We start from the raw sequence: 26058 nt of genomic DNA, 5'->3' as shown, positions 1-26058 counted from the left end.
CTATTACAATTGACAGAATAGGATTTAGTTAAATAAAAATATCCCTTGAGAAGTAGGAGATGAAGCAAAACTAGAATTTTTGTAGTTTTTAGCTATAATTTATCTATAAATAAGCTACTGATTAAAATGGGGGGGAAAGCACCTATTAAAGCTGCTGTCGATGTCAGTGGGAACAGAAATGGATCATAGTTCTGTATAAACTCAAGAAGAATGAAAGTTGCAACACACAGTAGCCTCAGAGTAGTGTCCCACATTCCATATCAGCGTCAGTGCCCCAGATTCCACATCAGGTTCTTTTTCTAACTAGGTTTGAGTTTCTACTGTGATTCTCAGTCTAATGTCATGTATATTTATAGTACACGGAAGCAAAAAGGCATGATTAGTCATGTGTATATGGATATTGATTTGTCTCAAGTAGCGAATCGGACTGACTCTGACAACCCAGGACATGCCCTCATACATAAAAATACATGGGGCCTGATTTTCATTTACATAAGGGTAGGTCTGGAATGCAAAGAAAAAACCCATGGTACCATGTCTCAGAGCCTGGGTCAATTGACTTGGGCTCCTGTGGCTCAGGCTGAGGGGCTAAAAATAGCAATGTAGATGTTCCTGCTCAGGCTGGAGCGCAAGCTCTGGGACTCGGTGCTGTGGATTTTTCTTTGTGGTGTAGACATACCTTTAGGCCCCTTTACACCACTGTGACAGTGTAAAGTGTGTGTACATTACATTAAAAGTAAGGCTGTCAAGCGATTTAAAAAAATAATTGTGATTAATTGTGCTGTTAAACAATAATAGAATATCATTTATTTAAATATTTTGGATGTTTTCTACATTTTCAAATATATTGATTTCAATTAAAACACAGAATACAAAGTGTACAGTGCTCACTTTATATTTATTTTGGATTACAAATATTTGCACTGTAAAAAAAAAAAAGTATTTTTCAATTCACCTAATACAACTATTGTAGTGCAATCTCTTTATCATGAAGTTGAACTTACAAATGTAGTCTTATGCAAAAAACAAACAAACCCGCATTCAAAAATAAAACATCAAACTTTGGAGCCTACAAGTCTACTCAGTCCTACTTCTTGTTCAGCCAATCGCTCAGACAAACAAGGTTGGTAACAATTTTCAGGGGATAATGCTGACTGCTTCTTGTTTACAATGTCACCTGAAAATGAGAACAGACGTTCTTATGGGACTGTTGTAGCCAGCATCACAAGATATTTTTGTGCCAGATGTGCTAAAGATTCATATGTCCCTTCATGCTTCAACCACCATTCCAGAGAACATGTGTCCATGCTGATGACAGGTTCTGCTCGATAACAATCCAAAGCAGAGTGGACCAATGCATGTTCATTTTCATTATCTGCGTCAGATGCCTCCAGCAGAAGGTTAATTTTCTTTTTTGGTGGCTTGGGTTCTTTAGTTTCTGTATCTGAGTGTTGCTCTTTTAAGACTTCTGAAAGCATGCTCCACACCTCGTCCCGCTCAGTTTTTGGACGGAACTTCAGATTCTTAAACCTTGGGTCGACTGCTGAAGCTATTTTTAGAAATTTCACATTGGTACCTTCTTTGCCTTTTGTCAAATCTGCTGTGAAAGTGTTCTTAAAATGAACATGTGCTGAGTCATCATCCGAGACTGCTATAACATGAAAAACAGAGCAGGGGACATACAATTCTCCTCCCAGGAGTTCAGTCACAAATTTAATTAATGCATTATTTTTTTAATGAGTATCATCATCATGAAAGCATGTCCTCTGGAATGGTGGCCGAAGCATGAAGGGGCATATGAATGTTTAGCATATCTGGCATATACATACCTTGCAATGCCACAAAGGTGCCATGCGAATGCCTGTTCTCACTTTCAGGTGACATTGTAAACAATAAGCAGGCAGCATTATCTCCTGTAAATATAAACAAACTTATTTGTCTTAGCGATTGGCTGAACAAGAAGTAGGACTGAACGGACTTGTAAAACTTTAGAGCCTACATTGTTTTGTTTTTGAGTGCAGTTATGTAACAAAAAAAATTTACATTTGTAAGTTATGCTTTCACAATAAAGAGATTGCACTACAGTACTTGTATGAGGTGAATTGAAAAATACTATTTTTTAAATAGTTTTTACAGTGCAAATATTTGTAATAAAAACAATAATATAAAATGAGCACTGTACACTTTGTATTCTGTGTTGTAATAGAAATCAATATATTTGTAAATGTAAAAAAATTCCAGAAATATTTAATAAATTTCAATTGGTATTTTATTGTTTAACAGTGCGATTTATCATGATTAATTTTTTTATCGCGATTACTTTTTTGGAGTTAATCGCATGAGTTAACTGCGATTAATTGACAGCCCTCATTTAAAGTTAATTAAATTACATTTACACCCATTTTAAGGCACATTTATGTTGCCAGAGCAGTGTAAAGAGGTCTTGGTTTGAAGAAGAAGGAGGCTCACTGAGAAGAGATAAAATGCCCCAAAGGAAGGGGTGGAGAATGGGAGGGATATTAGCAATTGCCCACAGCAACTAAAACACTGAGTAATTTAGCAATTAGACATTTGGTCAACACTTGGAACATGGACTGCATTAAGTTGCATACTGACCAATAGTGAGCTCATATCAAATTGAACTAAACACAGTCTCACAAAGAGTAAACCTTAATTCTAGTATCAAACACTACTGAAAAATCAGAAGGGAGAATGTAGAAGATTTAAAAAAACAAACAAACAAACAAACAAACAAACCTAAAGGTCCGATTCTACAGTGTTAAGCTTTGTTATTAGTTTAAGTGCAATGTTCTTTTATTGTCACAACATTTTGTTCTAGTATGGATTAATCAGAAAATATTTTGTGCCTACCTAAAGTGCAGGCTATGCTTCTTACACAAGCAGTGTTGAAAATATGTCTAAGTCTACACATTTGATTAGAAAAATAATGATTAAAGGTCAAAATGCTGACACTCTCCACTGGCTGAACATACACAATTTCTATTAAGATTAATGGGAGTTACGAAAGACCATTATGAATGATGATGAGGAACTAGACCCTATAAAATGATTTTGTAAATATATATATAACTCCGGAGATCACATTCTGATGTGATGACTGCTAGGCAGGAAAAGGCATTGGTGACTAAACTCAGAGAATACACAACAAAAATTTTAGATTACTAAAAGCTTTGAAAAATAACTATTTAGAATAAGCACACGAGATATCATCTTACTAGCATATATGTAGGCATGTCATTCATAGTGTGGTCTTCAAAATCTAATGTAATGTTTGAAATATAAGAACAGATGGTTTGATGTTCCACATTAGAATATTGGTTCAAATCTAGTGTCCAGCATTCAGCAATACTCAATGTCTGATGCTTTTGAGAAAGGTAACCACACTGGCCTACAAAAATGCATAGTTAATTGTGCAATATGTGTAGATAGGAGGAAAAATTCCTTCCTGAGCCACATGATCAATTTATTCCGTGAAGCAAATTTTTTTATCACACTTATCATTTTAGCTTGCATGAACAATTTAGAGATTGCAATTTGGTGTTATCTCCCTGGAAGGAGAAGAGTAAGCTAAATAAAACCTATAATTAGCTTTATTACTATTCTTTAGTATCTGTATAGAAATAGAAAAAAAACAAACACTAAATAAGGGGCCTAATTCAAGTTGAGTTAAAGTTAATGGGAGTCTTTCCATTGAAACACCATATTAAATGTTCCACCAGGAGGCATTAAATGTTCCACCATCTCTGGAACAGACAATTAGATTGAGCTGGATAACTAAAATAATTAATAATATTTTAATAGACAAATGTAAAATACATACTTTTTGTACTTAAGAACTCCACATGGTCTCCTCCTACCACCACCTTCCCTACCACTCTCAAACAGGAAAAATACAGAGAATTTTCTCCTGTCTGTTGTTTTTAATTCATGATCCCCTTTTCCTCCTTTGTTACAAGCTGATTCTATATTATTTTCAGGGGACGTGATTCTTCCACGAAACCCCTGGGGCACAGAATGGTTATGCAGGCTGAACCACTGTCATGTAGAATGATTATTAAAACTAGGAAACAAAGGAGTGAAAACAAATGCTGGTTTCCTTACTTTGGCTTTGAACTTGCACTGTGGTGACTATCTTGCTAGAGGGAGCCCACAGTTAATTGGGTGGTTGGCTTAGTGGCCTAAGCATCAAGTATGAAATACTTGCATTTAAAGAAACCCTAGATTTGAATGTTCCATAATCTTTCATTCTCCCAAGGTGATAAATTGATATCACAAAGTTTACTTAGTTGAGTCTTTTGGACAAGACTTTATGAAATGGGGTTTTGCCTGCTGTCTTTGGACATTAAAGACTCTGAGGTATTTTAGTAAAAGCAGTAGCTTATCCTGATGTCCTTACTCAAGAATTTCCCTTTCAACTTATTGTCTGTTCATCTTGGTGGGCACTGGGTGTCCATCCATCCATCTGCCTTTCTCAATCCCAAAGGTGGCTTCATTTTAGTAATGCAGTGTTTTCTCCATGTATACAAAGGACCAAATTCTGGCAGGATGACTGCCTGAAAATCCACATACTTTGGAGAAAGATTAGGGTAAAGGTTTCCATCCCATTTATGACTCCCATCAAAAACCTACAGTGAGGCTGCTCTAAATGTCGTCTAACACAGGAACTAAGGAAGGGCATATCTGGCACGGTTCTAAGATTTAGAGTGTGTTGTCCACATGTTGGTGTATGTACTTCCCCTGGCCTGGCAATAGAACCGATGCATACTGCCACGCAAGCGGGATGATTCCGTCTCAGGGCAGGTCCTCAGAGTATTCCTATCTGCCCAGAATACATTCACACCTTATGGCTACTTTTGCAGTATATGGTGGCATTGATGCATTAGGCTGAAACTTGGTTCATGGTTTGTAAAATGCTTGTTATTTTTAGGGGAAAGGATACTATGTACATTTAAGATACTATCAGTACTGTTTATTATCTGTAACTTGAAGTCTCTGAATTTTTTCTTACACAGATCCTGTCTTCACCGTGTCTCAAAGATCCAGAAGCTGTTAAAGCAGTTGACACTAAAAAAGGCTTGCAAACTTTTACTTATTTGCCACAGTCATGGTGTGGTTCCATCAGTATGAGGGGGGGCTACTAATGGACTCGGCCTCAGAATCTATCCCCTGCATCTGCCTAGTAGTAGGGCGTTGTGAAAGCCCCTGAAGAGAAGGGAGAGGGAGAGCGTAACCATCCAGGAGAGAAATTGAGAGCTCTCATTGCAAGTGAGTAGTAATAGTTTCTGTCACAAGCTACATTGAACACAGTGCATGACAAAGCAAGATAAAATATCGGTGCATGTAATGAATGCATGTGACTCTAGTCAACCCTTTCCTGAAGGATACCATCCCTGGTTCATTCAATGATGGAAAATTATAATTACTCATGTCCCAGGCTCACTGAATAGGCAGTGTATATACCATCCACCTAGCAGACTTTGGTGCCATTATGACCTATGAAGTGAAAGCTGGTAACAAAATCAAAGTTTTTACAGCATGGCTAAAATCTTGGCACTAAATCCAGCCCAGGCCTATGCAAGTTGAAAGCAAATGTATATTACTTAAATGTAATTCTCCGATAGCAGTGTACATGGTGTTTGGGTGAATATAGGTTTGTTTACTCTGCAGAAACATTTATGCATGGGCTTAAAGACATAAGGTGAAATCCTGGCCCCCATGGAAGTCAATGGGAGCTTTGCCATCAACTTCAATAGGGCCAGGATTTCACATTTGGTCACATGGGAAAGGGAAAAAATTACCCTAAAAATGACCAGCAGCCACACCAACCACATGCAAACTGCCATGAGAGAAGCTGCAGGAACTTGCATCGTGCTGAGTGATGTGATGACTCTGAGCCAGCCCAACTCATGTGATCTTGGCCTATGACAACAGGATTTCTATTGCACTGGATACAAAAGCAAAGTACATGTTGCTGCCTGCACCAAACAGGCTTTGTGGGATATTGCCAGGATTTGGTGAGTAGCTGAGACAGTTGCATATTCAGTAAGTGACTTCATATTTAGAGGGGTACTTGGTGCTCACATCTCCCTCATTTAGGCCCAATTCAGCAAAGCGCTTAAACACAGACTTAACTTTTACCTTTGTTGAATAGGGATGAGATTACTCAAATGCTTGAAGTCATGCATATGTCTTAATTTACTTAGATTATAAGGTCTTTGGGGCCATGGCTGCATTTTTGTTCTGTGTTTGTACAGCACCTAGCACAATAGGGCCACGCTCCATGACTAGGGCTCCTAGACACTAGGGTAATAAAAATAATAAATAGTATTAAAAATAATAATTAATAGGTGCTCTAGCTGAAGCATTCCACAGGGATAGAATCCCCCAGGCAACAGGCCCCCACAACAAGGGACAGGAGAGTCATCAGGATTGCCATAATTGAAATTAACTGTGTGTTGTTTCAATTAATTGTTCCAATTAGTCTCTGTTTCTTTTCAGTTATGCCTTCCTACAACAATGTCACCTGGGATGCTGCTGGAAATTGAAAATGCTCTAACGGCCAGGCGCCCTTCAATTAAAACTGTTACTATTTCTAATTAGCTCCCTGCCATGTTTTCATTGTAACTCTGAGAAGTTTTATAGGTGGAATAGATGGGGAGTTGTCATCATTACAAGAATGGCATTGCATTTAGAAATTCCATTATTACAGTGGCAAAAATGAAAAATTAATAGAAAAAAAGAACGAAACTGGTGTGTTTTTAGCTGGTGAAACTTTCTGGTTCTCTTATATTACCTCAGCACAATGGTATGATATTTGGGTTGCAAATGATGCAGGAGAACTTTAAACCCTTGGTCCCTCCACCCCGGCAAACAGCCAGCCAAACCAAACAAGTCCAAAAACTCTTTTCAGTAGTCCAGATCCTGAGGTCCCATCTCAGTTTTTTACTCAAATAGACTGAGTAAGGGAACACAGGGTTTTCGCCCAGTTAAAACATTTCAGTGTTTACTAGATACTTATTTTTGTTTGTTTATGTACAAAATCTAAATTAGAGGACTAATTTCAAAGTTAACTTTTTTTCCCTGCAACTCAAAGCAAATTTACACAGGAAATGGATGCATTACTGAAATAGTTTTTAATAAAGAGTCCCCCAGAGTTGATGCTGAAAATGGGAAAGAACAGAAAAACTTTGCCTGATGCTGTGGAAGCATGTGGTTGAAACTGGATGTTTTGAGCCAAAACTTAAAGGTATTCATAAATCCAGGAATTCATACCACAATGTCATTTACATTGCAAGGCCAAGAAGCCCAACATTTCAAGAGAATCTGACTTGTTGCTATGTCTCATCTTCAAGTTCAGCAGACACCTCAGAACTAAGTTTAGTTCATGAAAGAATGTGTCTGCCTGAATGACAAGAGGTTACTTTCAGCTGCTAGCATTGCATAAGAAGCAGACATTTTTCTTCATCCTCTCCGCTAGGAACCCAGACCCACATTCTCAAAGATAGTCAGGCACTTATCTCCCATTGAAATCAAGAGGTGTTAGTTGTCTAAATACCTTTGAGGATCTGGGCCCTGTACTTTGGTCTTCTGTCCCTGCACCTTGATCTGAAATAGCCCATATCCATTGACCTTTAATCCATGGACATTATAAAGGCCACATCTATTTCTATGCTTTTGGGCAGTTTAGGATGCATAGAGGCTGGGATTGGTGGTTTGGATGTCTTTTTTCCCCCATCCTGGTATTGGGAAGGCTGCTGCATTTGTTATATGTTTGAGTATGATTGTATTTTTTAATATCTGGCAAAGGCATGGAGGTGTTTAACATTTTATATAAATTCAAATGAATAATAGTATTACAACATGTGCATCCTGGGGATGAATGTATGGTTGTGTAGACCATGTCGACAGGTGAGCTTCCTCAACCATGGGATGCTGTTCTGGGAAGGAGGACAGCTTAAAAGAGATGGTGTCCACCTCACCACAAAAGAGAAGAGCATCTTCACGTACCAACTCACCAACCTAGTGAGGAGTCTTTTAAACCAGGATCAAAGGGGCAGGTGACAAAAGTCCATAGGTAAGCATAAAAAAAAAGATGACCTTAACAGAGTGCTAAATATTGGGGAGGACACGGAAAATTACAGCAGGGTCGTAGGAGCAACAAGAGAGAAATCAGTGGAGGAATCGCCTCAACGTTTTAGATGTCTATGTATCTTTGGAGGACAGTTTGCATATACTTTGGAGGACAACATGAGAATTCAAAATGACCATGACAAATTAGATAATTGGTCTGAAATCAATATGATGAAATTAAGTAAAGAAAAATCAAATGCCCAGCTACCACATAGAGAATAACTGGCTAGGTGTTAGTATTGCTGAAAAGGATCTGGGGGTTATAGTGGATCACAAATTAAATATGAACCAACAATGAGATGCAGTTCTCTAATAGGCTAATATCATTCTGTGGTGTATTAACAGGAGTGTCATATGTAAGACCTGGGAGGTAATTGTCCTGCACTGCTTGGCACTGGTGAGGCCTCAGCTGGAGTACTGGCCCCGATTCTGGGTGCCATACTTCAGGAAAGATGTGGATACTGGAGAGAGTCCAGAGGAGAGGAACAAAAATGATAAAAGTTTAGAAAACCTGATCTATGAGCAAAGGTTAAATAAACTGGCATGTTTAGTCTTGAGAAAAGAAGACGGAGGGGAAATGAAAATAATTGTCAAATATGTTAAAGGCTGTTATATAGAGGACTGTGATCAATGGTTCTCCATGTCCACTGTATGTAAGACAAGAAATGATGGACTTCATCTGCGCCAAGGGAGATTTAGGTTAGATATTAGGAAAAACTTTCTAATGATAAGGGTATTAAACTCTGAAATAAGCTTACAAGGGAGTTGTGAAATCCCCATAATTGAAGGTTTATAAGAACAAGTTGAATAAACATCTCTTAGGGATGGTCTAAGTTTACTTGGTCCTGCCTCAGCACAGTGGTTGGACTAGATGATCTCTTGAGGTCCCTCCCAGCCCTACATTTGTATGGTGTCCCTAGCCTCTGTTTGCTAGAAGCTGGGATTGGGTGACAGGGCATGGATCACTTGGTGAGAAACTGTCTGTTCAGTCCCTTTGGGGCCACTGTCAGAGGACAGGATACGGGGCTTGATGGACCTTTTGTCTGACCCAGTATGGCTGTTCTTATGTTATTATTATCCTTTTATGAATTAAACTAAAATGGGTACTGACACTATTCATTCACCACATGAGCTGTTAAAAATGTATACACATGCATGAGAGTTAGGGGATGGTCCTGAGAGGGACTGAACATCTGCAGCTTTCCCTGACTTCTAAGAGAGTCACATGGCTTTGAATTCAGGGCATGATCATGTGAATTACACACCCTTATAGGGAAGTGTACAACTCCAGGCAGCAGAATTCTGTAGGGCCAGCCAGCTAAGTTCTTTTTGAGCAAGGATAGAGCATCACCTCCATTTAGCTCAAGGCCAGAGGGTTGCCTGCAAGTTGTGGAGAGGTGTAGGGCTTGTGATCTCATGCCACTCAGTAGCTGCTTATATAACTCACTGCAGGGCAGGATGCTCAATAATGCTATCATGCAGATCTTCAGGAATGATAGGAGAGGCAGCCTTTGTTACCCCTTCTTCTCATTCTCTGTCTGGTTATTGATGGCAACAGTAGCCACAACATATTGAAGCCCTAACCGAAGAACAACATTGGCTAAATATCCATATTATTTAATTAAAATAGAGAAAGTTTCCCTCACAGCCATTGTTTATGCTGTTGTATCACAGCAACACTGTTTATGGCATTTATATAAACCCCAGTTAATCAACCTTCAGTTAGCCAAAATTCCTGGTGAACTAAGGATCAGTCATGCTTCTCTATCCTAAACCTTTTTTTTCCTAAAGGTTTCTCATGCCTCTGAAACCCTTAGGAAAAACAGGGCTATACTGTGCTTGAAATAAACAGTTTTTGCAGTTCATCAAACATTTGATCTTTGCTTCAATGTTTAATGAGCCTCAAGCACTATTTATTGCTCTGTTTCAGTGCTGTTAATGTGATCCATGGAATAGCGTCAATCACTGATGAAACAGCAGCATCAAAATGACCTTCATGTGTTATCACAGTAAATAAGACTTTTTTTGATCTTATTCATATTTCCAACACACTGCCAAAATATTTTGTTTTTTTCATCCATGAGGTGAAGAGAGCCTGTAGGAGAAAGTGCTCCAAAGGTTGAACGCTATAATGGGAATTTCCTGAGAGGAGGAGCTGTCCTATTGGTGAAGATATTTTTCAAGGGGATACCTTGCTGCCTGTGAGATATGTAGAAGACAACTCTACCACCCACTGGTCCAACATATACACACATCACTTAGTAATTTTCTTGTCTTTGGGGAAAAGCCTGCTTCAGGAAAAGGCAGTATTTGACAAATAATACACACTACCTGCACACAAAAACATTGTCAACACCCCCTCTATTTGCCTACAATCTACTCCTAGAAATACAGTACAGTGGTCCCATCAATAATTAGTGATAAGGATAACAAAATGAAAACCCTACCAGTAGAGAGAGCCAAATCTTCACTCAACTACCGTATTTGCAACGCCTCCCATTCTCCAGCCCTGTTGGCGAGTAGACGTTACAGAAAAAAAAAGCTGGACATGAGGTGTCTTATGTCACCAGATCCCGCTGTTCCCTTCCCGTTTCTTTTCCTCCCCTCACAATTTCTCAATGGAGCCCATTGCCAGTGCTACTCCCACTCTGTGCAGAAGTTCCTCAACTGATCCTGCTCTCTGTTTCCTCTGTAACATTCTATCCATATCGTAAAACTCTGATGGCTTCCATTACTCCAAGCTTTCATTGTTTTGTTCCTTCCTTGCCCTGAAATTCCTTCAGTTCCCATTCCATCTGCAGCTTCCATCCCTAACTGAACCTATTGCCCATTATTAGGGATGGAGAAAAGGTGGGGTAAAACTTTTACAAGTCAGCATTCTATGGGAAATACGTTCACGGGGTGGATGGGAAACAAAGGCTTCATGTAATATAGAACTTCAAAACCTTAGATCTCTGCAAGTATTACAGATCAATGGCCAAAGTGCACACTGGTACAAGAGAGAAAGGGCAGAGATAACATCCTTTACCATAACAGTGTCTAGGTACTTTGGTATATTTATTTACCATTGAGGTCTCCTTTAAACCTCACATGCATGCCTCATTTAGAGATTGCGCTGTTTTGTACATGAGCTAGAGACCTTACAATGTGTACATTTTGATAAATCATTAAATAAATACCATTTCAAAAAGAAGTACTCATTACTTGCAGAATGTTTAGTATTGTGTGTCCTGATCCAAAACACTATAGACTAAAGCCCAGAGCCTCAAAGGTATTTAGATACCTAACTCTCATGTAAATCACTGGGAGTTAGGGGCCTAAATACCTTTCATAATCTGGGCCTAAAATGTCAAAAGACTCTCCTAAACTCCACCTGCAATAACCATACCCATAGAACAGTTCACTGCATGCATAATACTTGTTTGTATGCACCAAGCTGATCTTTTGTACATGCAGATGTAATACCATATGTTCCTTTCTCACAGCTCTTTGTCTCAGGCTGCTGGTGAGCTTGTTGTGCTGGAACACACTCATTTTTAAAATTCAAGGTTATATGGTGTCCCTCGGAGGCTCAGCATTGAGTAAAATCTTTCAGGGGACGTGATTCTTCCATGAAACCCCTGGGGCACAGAATGATTGTGCAGGCTGAACCACTTTCACGTTGAATGGGGCCATGGTTCTGCCTCCTAAACCTCGTTGGGATGATTTAGGGCACAGGTAGGGAACTGTCCCTGTGCTCCCTGGGTCAGACACTGCAATTGTGACTAGCCTGGGTGCAGAATATACAAAAATGGGAGGTTCCAAGCACCCTCCTATACACATGACACATGCTACCCTCCCAGCAGACATGAGCTGGAAAATAATAAGAATCTAAGATATTTTTAAAATTAAACTGAACTAAATTGGTAATAAATTAGCAACATACACTAATAATTGCATTCAATAAGGGTTAAAAAATAAGTTGACTCTTACAGTCATTCCATGTGCTGTGAAAGGGCCAGAGCTAGGTGCCACCCAAAAGCTTTTGCTGAGCACATGGTGAAAACTGGCTTCCTATTCCAAAGCACGTGGGGCCAAATTCTGCTCTCAGTTACACTGGTATCATTGAGATCAGTTTGGCTTACAGAAAAGCCACTCTGCACACGTTCTAATTCTAGATTCTTGGTTCTAATTCTAAATTCTAATTAAATGTTAATACTTGGTCCTGCCACGAGAGCAGGGGACTGGACTAGAAGAGCTATTATTAATTATTATTATTATTATTAGCTCTCAAGGTCCCTTCCAGTCCTACAATTCTATGATTCTTGGGGGCATTGGGTGAGGTTCTTAAGGGAATGTCTTTGGACTAAGCACCCGTCTCTGAGAATGCATCCAGGCATAGATTATTCCTGTGTGTTGGTGTGAAAAGGATGGGCTATGTGTGGAGCTGCTGTTGGCTAGGATACGGGACACATACTAATGCTGTTTTCACTATATACTGTTTGTGTGCCCGTTTTGAGCACCTTTTCATGTAGTTCCAGAAACTGCCCCTTGATATGAAATATAAAAGATGGCAAGTGATTATAATGTACTCTAATGGCTTTGAATATTTCCTTGGGAAGCAGTGGCCAAATTGTTTTAAATTATTTTACCAGTAATCTCGAGAACAGTACATCATTACAGTGAGTGCCTGATAATGCCTGTGTCAGTTAATCCAGGTGTTTCATTACAGCCTTCTCTTTTCACATCATAACTTTTTGAAAAACTCTCCTTCCTGGCTGGAAGTTTGCATGCTTGCTGTCAAACCAAAGGAGAACTCTTTCTTTTCATTTTTTTAATTTGTAGTAAATAAACTTTAATATGTGAAGTTGATACTTTTGGAATAAGGTTCTTAAGGCTTTCAACTTAGTCAGAAGACTTGGTATGGAGGCACACACTGGTATTCATTGCACATGCTAGACTTCAGCTAGCTCAAAGTTAAAAATTCAACAATTCTTTGTTCAAGAAGAAGTGCAAATAGTGAGGCAGAAAGCAAAGATTCTAATTAAATTTTACAGAAGAGGTACTTAAAGAACTGGTATTGTGGCCACAACATGGCTGAGAAGGGTTATGGTATACCTACCTCAAACCAGAGCAAAGGAACCTGCACCAATGCCATTTTACCCTGCATTTCAAACTATAAACATAGGCTGCCTGCATATTCAGTTTGGTCATATTGGCTACAGACTAAATGTTTCTTCCGAACTTGTTGTTGTTTTTAGGAGTGCTGTAAAACTGCATTATTGCTCCTCAGCCCAAGACTGTGAAATCACCCCCGCTTTTAAAACTGGATCATCCATGCACATCTCTCACTAAGGAGAAAGGGATGTCACAACTGCAGAAGCTAGTTGGTTGTATTAGCAGTTGCAGAACAGCTCTGCTGAACCGAGCCCCAACCTCCTTGATCAAAACTTGCCCATCTTCCGCTGTTTGAAATGCACATAGTGCATTTGTTCAGCTTGTGTGCAAAGACTAGGATTTGGCCCTGACTGAAGACTCAGGCTCTTTCTAAAATGAGAGAAGGCAGAAGAGGTTGGACCTTTGTAGAGGTTGTGGTGAAGCCAGAGTTGGTTGGAGAATGTATTGTGGCGGGTGATCCTAGAGGCGGGGTAGGACTGCTCTAAAGTCATTGAACATGCTGGGTTATCTCAGCCATTGATTTTTCTGTTTTAATATTGGTTACAACTGTAGCAGGTTGCTGAGAGCAAACTGGCCATTTTTTTTCAAACTATTAACTGAAGAAGAGAATGCACCCCTCCTAATCTGTTGGCTTAAATATTCTTATCTCCATCAGACAACCCTCTGCAAGAGTTCAGCACTAAGCATGTTAAAAACCTGGAAGAGAGCCATCTAAAACGGTTGGTCAAGAGTGAAAATATACACAGCACTCACCTAGGCCATTAGCTAGAGATCATTCTTTCTTTGCAGATTCACATTGTTAATGTGCCTGCTGTATATCGGAACATTTTGGGCCAGTTCCTCACCCCAGCTCCATACCCTTTGTACTGCTCCTATGATGCAAGAGTTATAGAGAGATGACCAGATAGAAGTAGGGACTCTTCTTGCATGGGAGAATATCTGGATGGGGTATGGCTGATGTACCGTACTCTACACGCCACACTTTTAGCCTCCCTGGACTATAGGGTGTTCTTGGTTTGCCACAGGTAGGAGGGGGCATGGCCAGAACATGCTGCACTCTAGGTATCCTGGGCCAGCAGAAGATCACAAATTAGGGAAGCCTTCAGGGTGCTTTAATTTGCATTGGGGTGGAGGTAAAAAGTGGGCCCCCGCTGCCCTCAGGATAGGGAGCTGGAGGAGAGTTGGGGAAAAACCAGCTATACTCTCTCCTTAGGTGCTCCCAGTGGAGCACGGGTGCATCTGAGGATCTGGTCCATAGGGCCTGATTCTCCTGCATCTACTGGGCTAAATCCAGAGTTAAGTTCATGTATATCAGGGATCGGCAACGTTCGGCACGCGGCTCGCCAGGGTAAGCACCCTGGCAGGCCGGGCCAGTTTTATTTACCTGCTGACATGGCAGGTTCGGCCGATCGCGGCCCCCACTGGCCGCGGTTTGCCGTCGCGGGCCAATGGGGGCGGCGAGAAGCAGCGCGGGCGAGCGATGTGCTGGCCGCGGCTTCTCACTACCCCCATTGGCCCGCGACAGCGAACCGCAGCCAGTGGGGGCTGCGATCGGCCGAATCCTGCTGCGTCAGCAGGTAAATAAAACTGGCCCGGCCCGCCAGGGTGCTTACCCTGGCGAGCCGCGTGCCGAACGTTGCCGACCCCTGATGTTTATCAACTGAGTTGGAGTGGCATGAAATTACTTTGTCTGAAAGGAGAATCAGGCCTAGACTCTTCACACTGTATTAAATATATTACTCTGCATGTTTGTGAATATATAATAGTGGTGCTATTGCAGCCATCCATTATAAACTGCTTTCAGGGGGTTATATACCAGACAAGACAATATATAGATACCAAGGTATATATTTCAGCTTGGAAGTTATTGGTCCTGCAAGTTTTAGCTCCAGAATTTTGATTTTAATTTTCTTTAAGTCAGTTTGGTATGGTGGTTTTTGTTTTATTTTGCTTTTAGTTAGAAGTAATCTTTAAAATTAAAATATTAAAAGTATTTAAAAGAACTTTGCTAGCAAGCTGTGAAAATTAGAGCCTGCAGGCACTGTGACTTTTTCATGACATTATTTATTCTATGTGTATTAACATCTTGCTGGCTGTGCAATGTGCTATGCATTGATGTAATACACTGTATGGGCTACAGCACTTGTTAGAATAGGAGATGGGCAGGATGGGAGAGTTTATAAAACACAATAATGGAAGCCTAAAGGCTTAAGACAAGGAAAAAGACAGCACAAAGTCAAAATATAAGGAAACCTTTAAAAAAATTTGTGCTGAAGGCAGGGCAACTTGAAAGAATTGAAACGAAGAAAAAATAAATTGGAAATAGAAGAGAGGGGAGATTGGAAGGACTAGATATAGGCCAAGCACCAAGGAATGCGGACACACAAAAAGGGAGGTAAAAAGGCAAAAGGAAATAGTGCTAACTGAGGAGTGAAAGACAGAAAGAAAAGTAAAACATGCAGCTCCTGAGCACTCTGCTTCTAGATGTGCCGTCGTTCACATGAGACGTAAAACCAAGGTCCTGACAACTCATGGCCATCAAAGATGCTACAGTTTGTAAGAACAGAAGTCTGAAGCAATATGAAATGCTTTTGTGAGTTTTTTCTTTTTAATTATATCTAGATTGAGAAATTAAATTTTACATCTAATTTGGTTTCTGATCTCAGACAAAGAGATGAAAGGCTGGGCATAGGCTTTGGCAGGGGAGGTTTGGCTCCACTGTTGGGAAGGGGTTTCAGGTACCACCTCCACAGACATCTGACCAAGAAGATAGTGCTCTCAAGAAGTCTGACATTATCTCAGCCTCTAACTGTTGTGTAGCACTGCGTTTGTAACCTGCAGACAGAAGGGCAAGAACTCCCTTAATGACAAGTCCCTGTCTGGGGCTTGAGATGAAAATTCTTTGTAGAGTTCTTGGATGGAAGGAGGAGACTGGCTTATGATGTAACTTTCCTGAAGCCCATGGAAAAGGTATCTACAGACTCCCTCATAAAGCTGTAAATGCCAGCTGAGGAATGTAAAGTCTGCTAGGACAGGCAGTCAGGGGTTTGGACAATCTTATCCTCGAGAGAGCATAGCGAATAGCTTTGTAGAGTTAGGAATGTGAGTGGGACAGGCCACCATCCTTGAGCATACCCCTTCGTGGCCCTGCAGATTCACAGTCCTGAGCTCCCACTGGATGCTTACAGTCGTTTACTCAGACCCACATACTGAGAGCAAGATACTCTTGGTGGGGTCCCATTTATTAACTCTTTATATGGAGTACAAAAAATGCTCCTCATTAGGCTGACAACTATCCTCTCCCAAGTTCAGCAGTCCCCAGCCTCCCGCCACCACTATAATACAAACAATCTCATTCTCCTTAGATCAGGAGTGCAGAAGCTTCCTCCTGGAGCTGTGTTATAGTTCAAAAGACTCAATTCCTGACATCTGGAGCCTACACTCTGGAGCTGGGCTATAATTCAGGCCAGCTGTACCCCAGCTTGCCCCTTTTAACTCAGTCCTTTCACCTACCAGTTTAGCCAGACCCCGACTTCCTCCTGTTGCTGGTGTGTCTCTTTTATAAGGGAGGAGGCAGCATATATGCTGTCTTCCACTTCAGGATTTGTCCCAGCTGTCTGGGAGAGAGAGGAGTACTGCACCCACTCGGTACTAAAAAGATCCTGGTTCTAGACCCTTAAACAGACAGTATCATGGGTTTTCCCCCCCAAGCACTAATTATTCCCCTGGGACCACTTCCTCTCTCCCAGTATCTGCCTCTGCCCCTTCCTACAATTCATGTATATCCAAACCCTCGAAACCTTAAAGGGCCATGCCATGGAACAGGGGTTGGCTGACCCTTAGTCCACACTGCCCTTAAAGGGGATGGACCACCCCTGTCACAGTGAGATAAAAGGGTCAGAGTCAGTCACTGTGAGTTACTCACACAGACTTCTGCATGTCTGCAAACTCCTCAGGCTAGGATCTCTAAGAATCCCAATTCTTTTTTGTGAAGAATAGCCCGTGTGTTGCAAATGCACCCATTGGAAGGGTGTATCCACTCAGAGCATCTCCTAGCCCTAGAGGCACATTAGCCAAGAAACAACCTGTATTTTCTGGTTCATCCCCAGCTGTGCAGATAGTAACATAGTTGAGTCATAGATCCTGGCACATAGCTAAACCTTTGGTCTCAAGAAACTGTAGCACGGGGTGCTGTTGTGGGTGTCTCAAAGTTTTAGTCTGCATCATAAGGCTGATCCTGCATGATACTGAGTGCCTTCAAGGCATAATATCTCATAATATCTCAGAGCAGAGAGCCCATATATTGGCTAGCCCTGGATGTTCATACCACTGAGTTATCGGGGCAAGGAGACTGTAACAATGCCCTGGATGTATCCCAATGTAGATAATTATATTCTACTCACCTATATTTGTTCAGCCCTTCTAAAATTGTCCATGAAGTTTCAACTAGTCAGGTTTCCTTCCTGAAAAAACCTTGTAGTATTACTAGTACAAAATAGCTGCCACTTTCCATTTCAGAGGTGACGGTATTTTGGGATGTAAAGGGCTTTGGGATGTTTTTGAATGAAAGATGCTATATAAATATATTAGGCCTGATTCTCATTTACACTAAGTGCATTTTATACCACTTAGGAGTGAAGGTTTTGCAGTTTTGCCTAAAAGCAGTCAGTCTCTGGATTCACCTACCTTCTTCTGGCAATTTATTCCATAGCCAGATCTCCTCCGCTGAGAATGCTTTCCCCCCAGCTCTCACACACTTTGTCCTGGCCTTAGTGATCTGCATTGTCCTAGAGAAATGCGGCTGTCTCAGAAGTTCATTCTCTTGTTTGGGGAGTGAGGTCAAGAGATGATGTCACTCCCCACCTTATATAGTGTTTTCATACGGTGGTCACCCTTTGTTCCAAGCTAAATTCCCAGACCAGTTAATGGGAAAATGCAGGTACCAAAATGGAGTTCAGGGTCATGTGGTCTGGTCACATGCCCTTTCCTGCCTTGCTGAGTCATAGCAGCCATTATCTATAGGCTGTCTGCAGGACCGGCTCCAGCATTTCTGCTGCCCCAAGCAAAAAAAAAAAAAAAAAAAAAAGCCGCGATTGCGATCGGCGGCAGCAATTGGGGAAAAAAAAAAAAAAAGCCGCGATCGGCAGTTCAGCGGCAGATCCTTCGCTCCTAGAGGGAGTGAGGGACCTGCTACCCCCAAATTGCCGCAGGTGCTGCCCCTCTCCCTTGGCCACCCCAAGCACCTGCTTGTTAAGCTGGTGCCTGGAGCCGGCCCTGGCTGTCTGGAGCATTCTCTGGAAGGCTTACCAGGTGGGGGAAGCTTCTCCTAAGGCCTTTTGTTTCCTTAATGGCCCATTGCCTTGAATAGACCCTTCACAACCAGCTGTCTAGATTGGAAGCATCTTGCCTAGTGGGTGTCACCCAGGTGTAACCACATTTGCAATACAGATACATAGTAGGCTGACTAGATCACTGATGGGAAATATCAGGATGCGCGGGGGGGGGCGGAGCAAAGTAAAATTAAAAAAAAAAAAGCTGCTTTTGCAGGTGCCGGCCGCGCCGTGGCTGCTGCCCCTTCCCCTCCTCCCCCCAGGGCACATGCAGCACGTCCCGCCACCCCATGGGGAAGGAACCGCTGGAGCGAGAGGTGCAGGGCTCCGGACCCCGGCAGCAGAGAGCGGCTCAGGGCCGCGCGAGTGGGCACATAAAGTTTATCGGCTGGGGGGGACCCCGGCTGGCTCCTCGCCCTGCCCTGTAGGGGGGTAGTATCCCCACCCCGCGCCAGCATGTCCCACCGGCCGCCGCAGGCCAGGTAAGGAACCGAGTCCCCCCGGCTCCTCAGCTGAGCAGCATTCCTCCTCCCTCCCAGGCTTGCTGCTGGAATGCCGGCGCAAGCCTGGAGGGAGGGGGTGGTGGCCGGCTTCCAGTTCCTGCGGCTTGTGAGTACAGGCACTGGGCGGGCAAGGGGGGCTGGCAAGGGGGCTGCTCCCCCAGGAGGGTGATGGGGGGGCTCAGCTGAGGAGCCAGGACGAGGGGGGAGAGGGCAACTCGGCTCCTTACCTGGCCTGTGGCGGCCGGCGCGACATGCTGGCGTGGGGCGGGGAGCCGGCCAGGGTCCCGTCCAAGCTGATAAACTTTACATGGCCACTCGTGCGGCCCCGAGCCACTCTCCCCCGCTGCTGCTGGGGTCCGGAGCCCATCCTCTACCTCCTGGGGGAGGAGCCCCCTGGCCAGCCCTCCTTGCCCGCCCAGTGCCCCTACTCACCAGCTCCAGGAACTGGAAGCCGGCCACCACCCTCTCCCTCCAGGCTTTCCCTGCCATTACAGCAGCAAGCCTGGAAGGGAGGAGGAGTGCCACATGCATGGGGAAGAGGCGGGGCCAGGGTGGTGATTTGGGGAGGGAGCCAATGGGGGAGGGAGGGGGCGGAGTCGGGGGGAGGGCAAAATTTCTTGTTTGTCCAGTGTCCCGACCGCACATTGGTCGGGACGCGGGACAAACATGCAAATATCGGAACAGTCCCGATAAAATTGGGACGTCTGGTCACCCTAGATACATAGTCAACATGATAACCAGATACAAAAATGATACATGCACAGAAATAGGATAAGCATATTCAGCAAATCATAACTTTTTCATAGACACCTCACGTGACACATTTTGCACAAGATGCATCATAATTCATTATATTATAATGATACCACTATGATGAATATGGGGTGCAGTGTCACACACCTGCTTTGCTCCTGCTTGGGATACCCCGATCTTAGGCACACAGGGGGAAGCAGATACTGGATGATAGCGACTCCCCACAAAGCCCTGGCTCTGGCTCCTCCCAAACTGCTGGCCACCAGAGCAGATCAAGTGCAGATAGGGTAATAATTTGCTGGTGATCAGGACCAGCAGCAAAATACTATCCCCTGGAGCAAATAGGGGGAGCCTTGCTGAGACATGATTCTTTCCCTGTGGTGCTCCTAGGGCAGAGTAGCTCCATGGTGGTGCCCCTTATGTTGGCCGAGTGGCAAAGCCACCATCTAGCACATTGACATTATTGTTTATATAAATATTTTTTAAAACAAATCATACTACACCATCACATTCTCTTTCCCATCTCTTACGCATTATCTATAGTCTGACAGACCCAGATCAGGGGGTACAGGAGTCTGGTATAGGTCAAATATACTGGTCACTGGATGAGTAGTTTTCTGTTCCCTGAGTGACCAGAGAAGGGGCTGTACTAGAGTAATCAGGAACCTGCTAGAACCTGTTAAGGCAGGCAGGCTAATTAGGACACCTGGAGCCAATTAAGAAGAAGCTGCTAGAATCAATTAAGGCAGGCTAATCAAGGCACCTGGGTTTTAAAAGGAGCTCACTTCAGTTTGTAGTGTGAATGTGAGGAGTTGGGAGTAAGAGGTGCAAAGAGCTGAGATGGTGTGCTGCTGGAAGACTGAGGAGCACAAGTGTTATCAGACACCAGGAGGCAGGTCCTGTGGTGAGACTAAAGAAGGTGTTTGGAGAGGGCCATGGGGAAGTAGCCCAGGGAGTTGTAGCTGTTATGCAACTGTTACAGGAGGCCCTATAGACAGATACAGTCCACAGGGCCCTGGGCTAGAACCTGGATTAGAGGGTGGGCCTAGGTTTCCCCCCAAACTTCCCAATTGACTTGGACTGTGGCTTCTTCCAGAGGGGAAGGTCTCTGGGCTGTTCCCCAACCCATATGGTGAATCTCTGTGGCAAGAAAATCTGCCAATAAGTGCAGGACCCACCAAGATAGAGGAGGAACTTTGTCACAATAGGTTTATCTCACACATACAGCTGTAAATATGAAAGGGGGTCAATTTATCAATTTGCTATAGTGTCAGTTTGTTAGATTTCAGCTTTAAAAACTAACTAGGTTGGCCAATACATAAGAGAATCCAATAGGATAACCCCTTTTTATTGTGTGTATGGAGCATTTGCTTACTAGTCTTAATACTAGATTCTCCTCAGGGCATCTTTTAACTTGAACAGTATTTCTCAAATCAGAACATTTGCTTGTTCTTAACCACCTAACAATTTATTAATTCACTCAGAACCACATTAATATATAAACACCAGTTCATCACTCAAATGTAGACACTCACAATGGGTCTACAGTGTGACACTGTCAATGTCTGTCTGTCTCTCACACACACACACACACACACACACACACCAGTCTTATCACAGATTAGAGTTGAGACTCGGCCGTTATATCAAGGTACAATGCAAATTACCAGGACTTGTTACGTTTACTTATGATCATCACTTCTCCATTCTTTAATACCTATCATATTGATCATACTTCCAAGGATGTACTTGTCTTCCAGGCACTTTGAAGAGCGTGGTTAGTACAGTTTGAATGGATTGATCCAAAAGGGACAAATTTAGAATATTAAAAGCAATTGGTTAAAACAATTCTTTTCAATCTCTTAGACCAATTTTATTGGCGTTAAAAAGGTGCTAAAATCTAAAATGTGTAACTTGAGGTCTCCCTAAAGAGCATAGGCTCAGCAAGATAGCCTATTGTTATTTATATTAAAGACTAGAAGGGGAAATACAAGCTTTGAAATTAAATCTCACCACTTTTTCTTCTTATCTTAACCCTTGGATGAGGGAAAGTCCTTTCCACATAGCTGGTCCAGGCATCAGTTGCACTTAGGATTCTTCAGCTTCTTGTTGGGTTCAGTCAATCAACTCTATTGCACACATGGTGACTTCAGTGTATATACCCTAGTTTCAGGGCTTGTAGGAGGGGGCCGTGCTATTATTTCCATTGGACACGTGCCAAGTGAGTGCTTAGGTTTTAGCTCTTTCAGTTTCACTGCTGCTTCCACTGGTATCCAATAAATGATATGGTGTATAACAAATTTCTTCAATTCTTTTATTATCAGAGGCTTTTTAAGCTTGATTTGTTTCAAAAGACTGTATTTCATTATTTGCCCCTACTATCAAGTGTGATTCCCCCATTTTAAACCATTTCTCTTGATATCCCAAAGTTATACTCTGGTTTATATCTTTTAACATTTCTTCTTCCTTGTGTCAGATAATTCCTGTTACTTCTAGAGTGCAACAGTTATTTACAATGAAAACCAACAAACTCCTTAGAATCTTCTAAATGTGGAGGACATATTCTTTGTGTACATAAGCATTTCACCTTATTTAGGACTTACAATAGAACGAGAGTTTTTTTTCACATATAGAAGTATGTAGATCTTACTGCCAAGGCCAACAAATGTGTAGATTCTAAGTTAGGGTGAAAGATTATTCAGTGTATGTTTGATTTACAGGAACATAATATACAGTTTATACTTTGAGGGTGAAAACACTTTGCATAAGAAAGCAGTCTGTGACCCTTGCTTGGGAACTTGGGGTTCTTTTTTAGCGAGGTTGGGAGGGAGAAAGAGGTTTAATCCATATGCAAATTATGAGAGATTCTTGCCTAGGTGATTAACAGTACACTCATTTAAATAAATAAATAGAGATATCCTATCTCCTAGAACTGGAAGGGACCTTGAAAGGTCATTGAGTCCAGCCCCCTGCCTTCACTAGCAGGACCAAGTACTGATTTTGCCCCAGATCCCTAAGTGGCCACCTCAAGGATTGAACTCACAATTCTGGGTTTAGCAGGCCAATGCTCAAAGCACTGAGCTATACCCCCTCCCCCCACCCCCCAAATTAGCCATTTTAGTTTCCATAGTTTCTATTCTTGGGGAGAGGAACTCCCAACCTTGGGAGATCTGTAGTTCCTAAAAGTGTCTCATGTGAACCATTTTCTTATTGTCTTTACTTCTTAGGTGGCTCCTATTTCGGGATAAACAGAGGTGAATAGCTTTTTTTAAATTTTACCTGGGTCAGTAGTAATCAGTAGCTATTAATCATTCAAGGCATATGTTTCATATAACCCTTACACAGTGGTGTAATAAGCATTTCAATATTCACTACCCCATATACATACAGTTACCAGGGGTGCCATTCTGTACTTAGGAAAGGTGCTAGTGCAGGACAGTGATTATTGCAAATCTTGTGTTTTGAAGAGAGTCCACTGTACAGTTCAGATCACTGGCATTCTGCAGTTGTTGCAGCATATGTTGCACCTTCTGCTGCTGGCTTGTATTGCAATACATTGTCTTTCAGCATATTTTTAGTAGTGATCTTCAGAACACTGTTTTCTATTTTGGAGGTGGAGAGCTAAAACTGAAAATACTGGATTTGCCCAAAGAAAGTGGCAGATTTCCTCATTTCCAGGTAATATCATTTTTATTGTCATAGGACCTGCATGGCTGCTGGACAAAGAGAACTGATTTTAGCATGCAGAAAACAAAGGATATGAATGAAATATTAGATGGGTGAATGAAAAAATTATTCACCTAATAAAATCTGATGGTTAAAAAAGGTCTTCATTAAATCCTGTCTTAAAGTTCATTTAAAAAATATATTTTGTAGCAAGTGGATGCCCTTTAATTAAACACACACTTCTTTCTGAAGCATTTAACAACCGCTAAACATACAATCAATGTGTCTTAGAGAAACACTGTCTTTCTTTTTTACCGAGAAGGTGGCATTTACCCATGTCTTTCAACTGTAACCAGAGAATCAAATACATGAAACAAATTTGCTGGCTTCAGCAAAATGTATTGATTCCTGCAGGTTCTTGGAAAAAGTGCATTGTTTTATTTTCCATAGAGATGCTTCTTACTGCATATTACTGTAAGTCAGCCTGAGCGTCCTATGTATATGGTATGACTGCACTGCAGAAAATGTCTCGGGATTTAAAAAGGAGGAGAGGATTTTTGTTTTTCCCAAATATGAAAAAAAACCTAGGTCTCAAAATGTTCACATTACACAACAAATGGAATCAAAAAGGAAATTGAACAAAAATATCTTTTCTATTTTGTAAAAGAATTATTACAATAAGATGCCATATAAGTAATAATACTCTGTATGTTATATCTGTCTCTCTAGCAATGTCACATATAAAACATACAATCTATGATCCCCCACTTTTATATAACATCGCATGTTTGGTAAGAATTGGACCTCATACAAAGGAGTCCAAAGATAATGAAAAATAACACAACAATGAAAGGGTAGATACATTTCTAAAATACTTCAATCCTGGACTTTCTCCCTTCAGTTATCGTGGCTTATTTCATGGAGGAGACGGAGAGTGTTCATTACTGCTCCACAAGTATTATCAATGCATTCCCCGTCTACCCAATGGGAGGGAATCACCACACGGGAATCCTCACAGAGATTTCCTCACAGAAAGTCCCTCTTGCAGCTTTTAACACAGGAGGAGACTACATAGCCTGTTAAAAAATTGTCCTCCTGTTATGTTTTTTCAACTGAAACTCCTAATTAAGAGGAAAAATAGGTCTCAGGGGAGTTGAATTTTGGTAATTCTTTATACAGCAGAGGCTACATGCTGGATTATAATAAAGCTCAACCAAATATGTAAGAAGATATTAATATTAACACAATTACACCAACATTTATTGGAGGCCAAATCATATATATTCTCAATGGAGTCAAAATGATAGGTTCTGACCTCCTCTGTTCCTGGGGGGTACTTGACTCCGCTCTGCCCCAGGCCCTACCCCTACCCCGCCTCTTCCCACCCACATTCTATCCCCTCTCCCTACCTGCACTCCTCTTCCTCCTCCCCAAACTGCTGATCATGGTGGGTGGGAGGTGCTGGGAGGGAGGAGGCGGCACAAATCCGCAGGGTTGCTGGAGGTTGCTGAGCACCCACTATTTTTCCCCCCCATGGGTACTCCAGCCCTGGAGCACCCATGGAGTTGGTGCCTGAGTCAAATGCATAGATACTATAAATGTATAGTAGCTTTCTTGGATTCAAGAAGAAATTGCTTTTCTCCATACAACTCTCCATTGTATATTTATGAATGGGGTTTCTAATTATGTATCCCAGATATTAATATTTTTCTCTTTGTAGATTAGAAAACCTATAGTGGATATGATAATAGCATATTGTATCTTTGGGAAATTATTTTCTGCTAACTGGATTGAGGATCAACAGAGTTTCAAAATCAAAGAGACTTCTCCTATCTTGAGAACAAATTTTAGGGTAATCTGATTATGCTGAAAGATTTTGGCCTAACTTTTGCAAGTGATTGTGAGTACCCAATTTGGGACACCTTAAATTGGGATTTTCAGATGGCAGGTACTTATCATTTTCTGAAAACCAGGCCTCCTGAAGTTGTCTCAGGTTGGGCACTAAAAATCACTCATCACTGTTGCTGAACATTTATTTAGGTCTTTAAATCCAGAGAGGGAAATGTAATTTTAATAATTTTCTGAGGTGCAGAAAATCATGAATTTCCTATAAAAGTTTCCATTGATTTAGTCCTACCCTTTCCCAGTGTTTTTACTTTAATAGTCAATTCCTTGACTAAAACAGGAAGCAAGGGAGAGGTGTAGCCTGGCTCCATCCCATAATACTCTTGGTAACCTAGTTAACCCTATTATGACCACTTTACTACAAGGAATGTATTCTGAAAACTTAGGCCTAGTCTAGCACACTTTTTGTACCAGTATAACTATCTAAGTCAGCAGTGTGATTTTTTTTTTTTTAAATCAAAATAGTTATACCATACAATCTGTAGTGCGGCTGCAGTTATATTGGTATAAAGGTGCCTTATAACAGTATATTTTATCCCCATTCCCATACAGGAATAGCTATACTGATACAAAGCTTCTTTATACCAATATAA

General features: G+C 41.7%; 1 long non-coding RNA gene across 1 annotated transcript in view; it reads left to right on the top strand.

The window, feature by feature from the left end:
• Window positions 1-11344, top strand: part of LOC128839112 (uncharacterized) — a 33118-nt gene extending 21774 nt beyond the window's left edge. Inside the window, exons 3-4 of the long non-coding RNA XR_008445373.1 lie at window positions 5034-5286; window positions 6520-11344. This is a non-coding gene — a long non-coding RNA (uncharacterized LOC128839112). The remainder of the gene's footprint in view (window positions 1-5033; window positions 5287-6519) is intronic.
• The last annotated feature ends 14714 nt before the right edge of the window (window positions 11345-26058 follow it).

Source organism: Malaclemys terrapin, chromosome 6 (genome assembly GCF_027887155.1).
Source record: "Malaclemys terrapin pileata isolate rMalTer1 chromosome 6, rMalTer1.hap1, whole genome shotgun sequence".
NCBI lineage: Eukaryota > Metazoa > Chordata > Testudines > Emydidae > Malaclemys > Malaclemys terrapin.
Note: the sequence above shows the minus strand (reverse complement) of the source record. Positions and strands in the feature narration are given on the sequence as shown.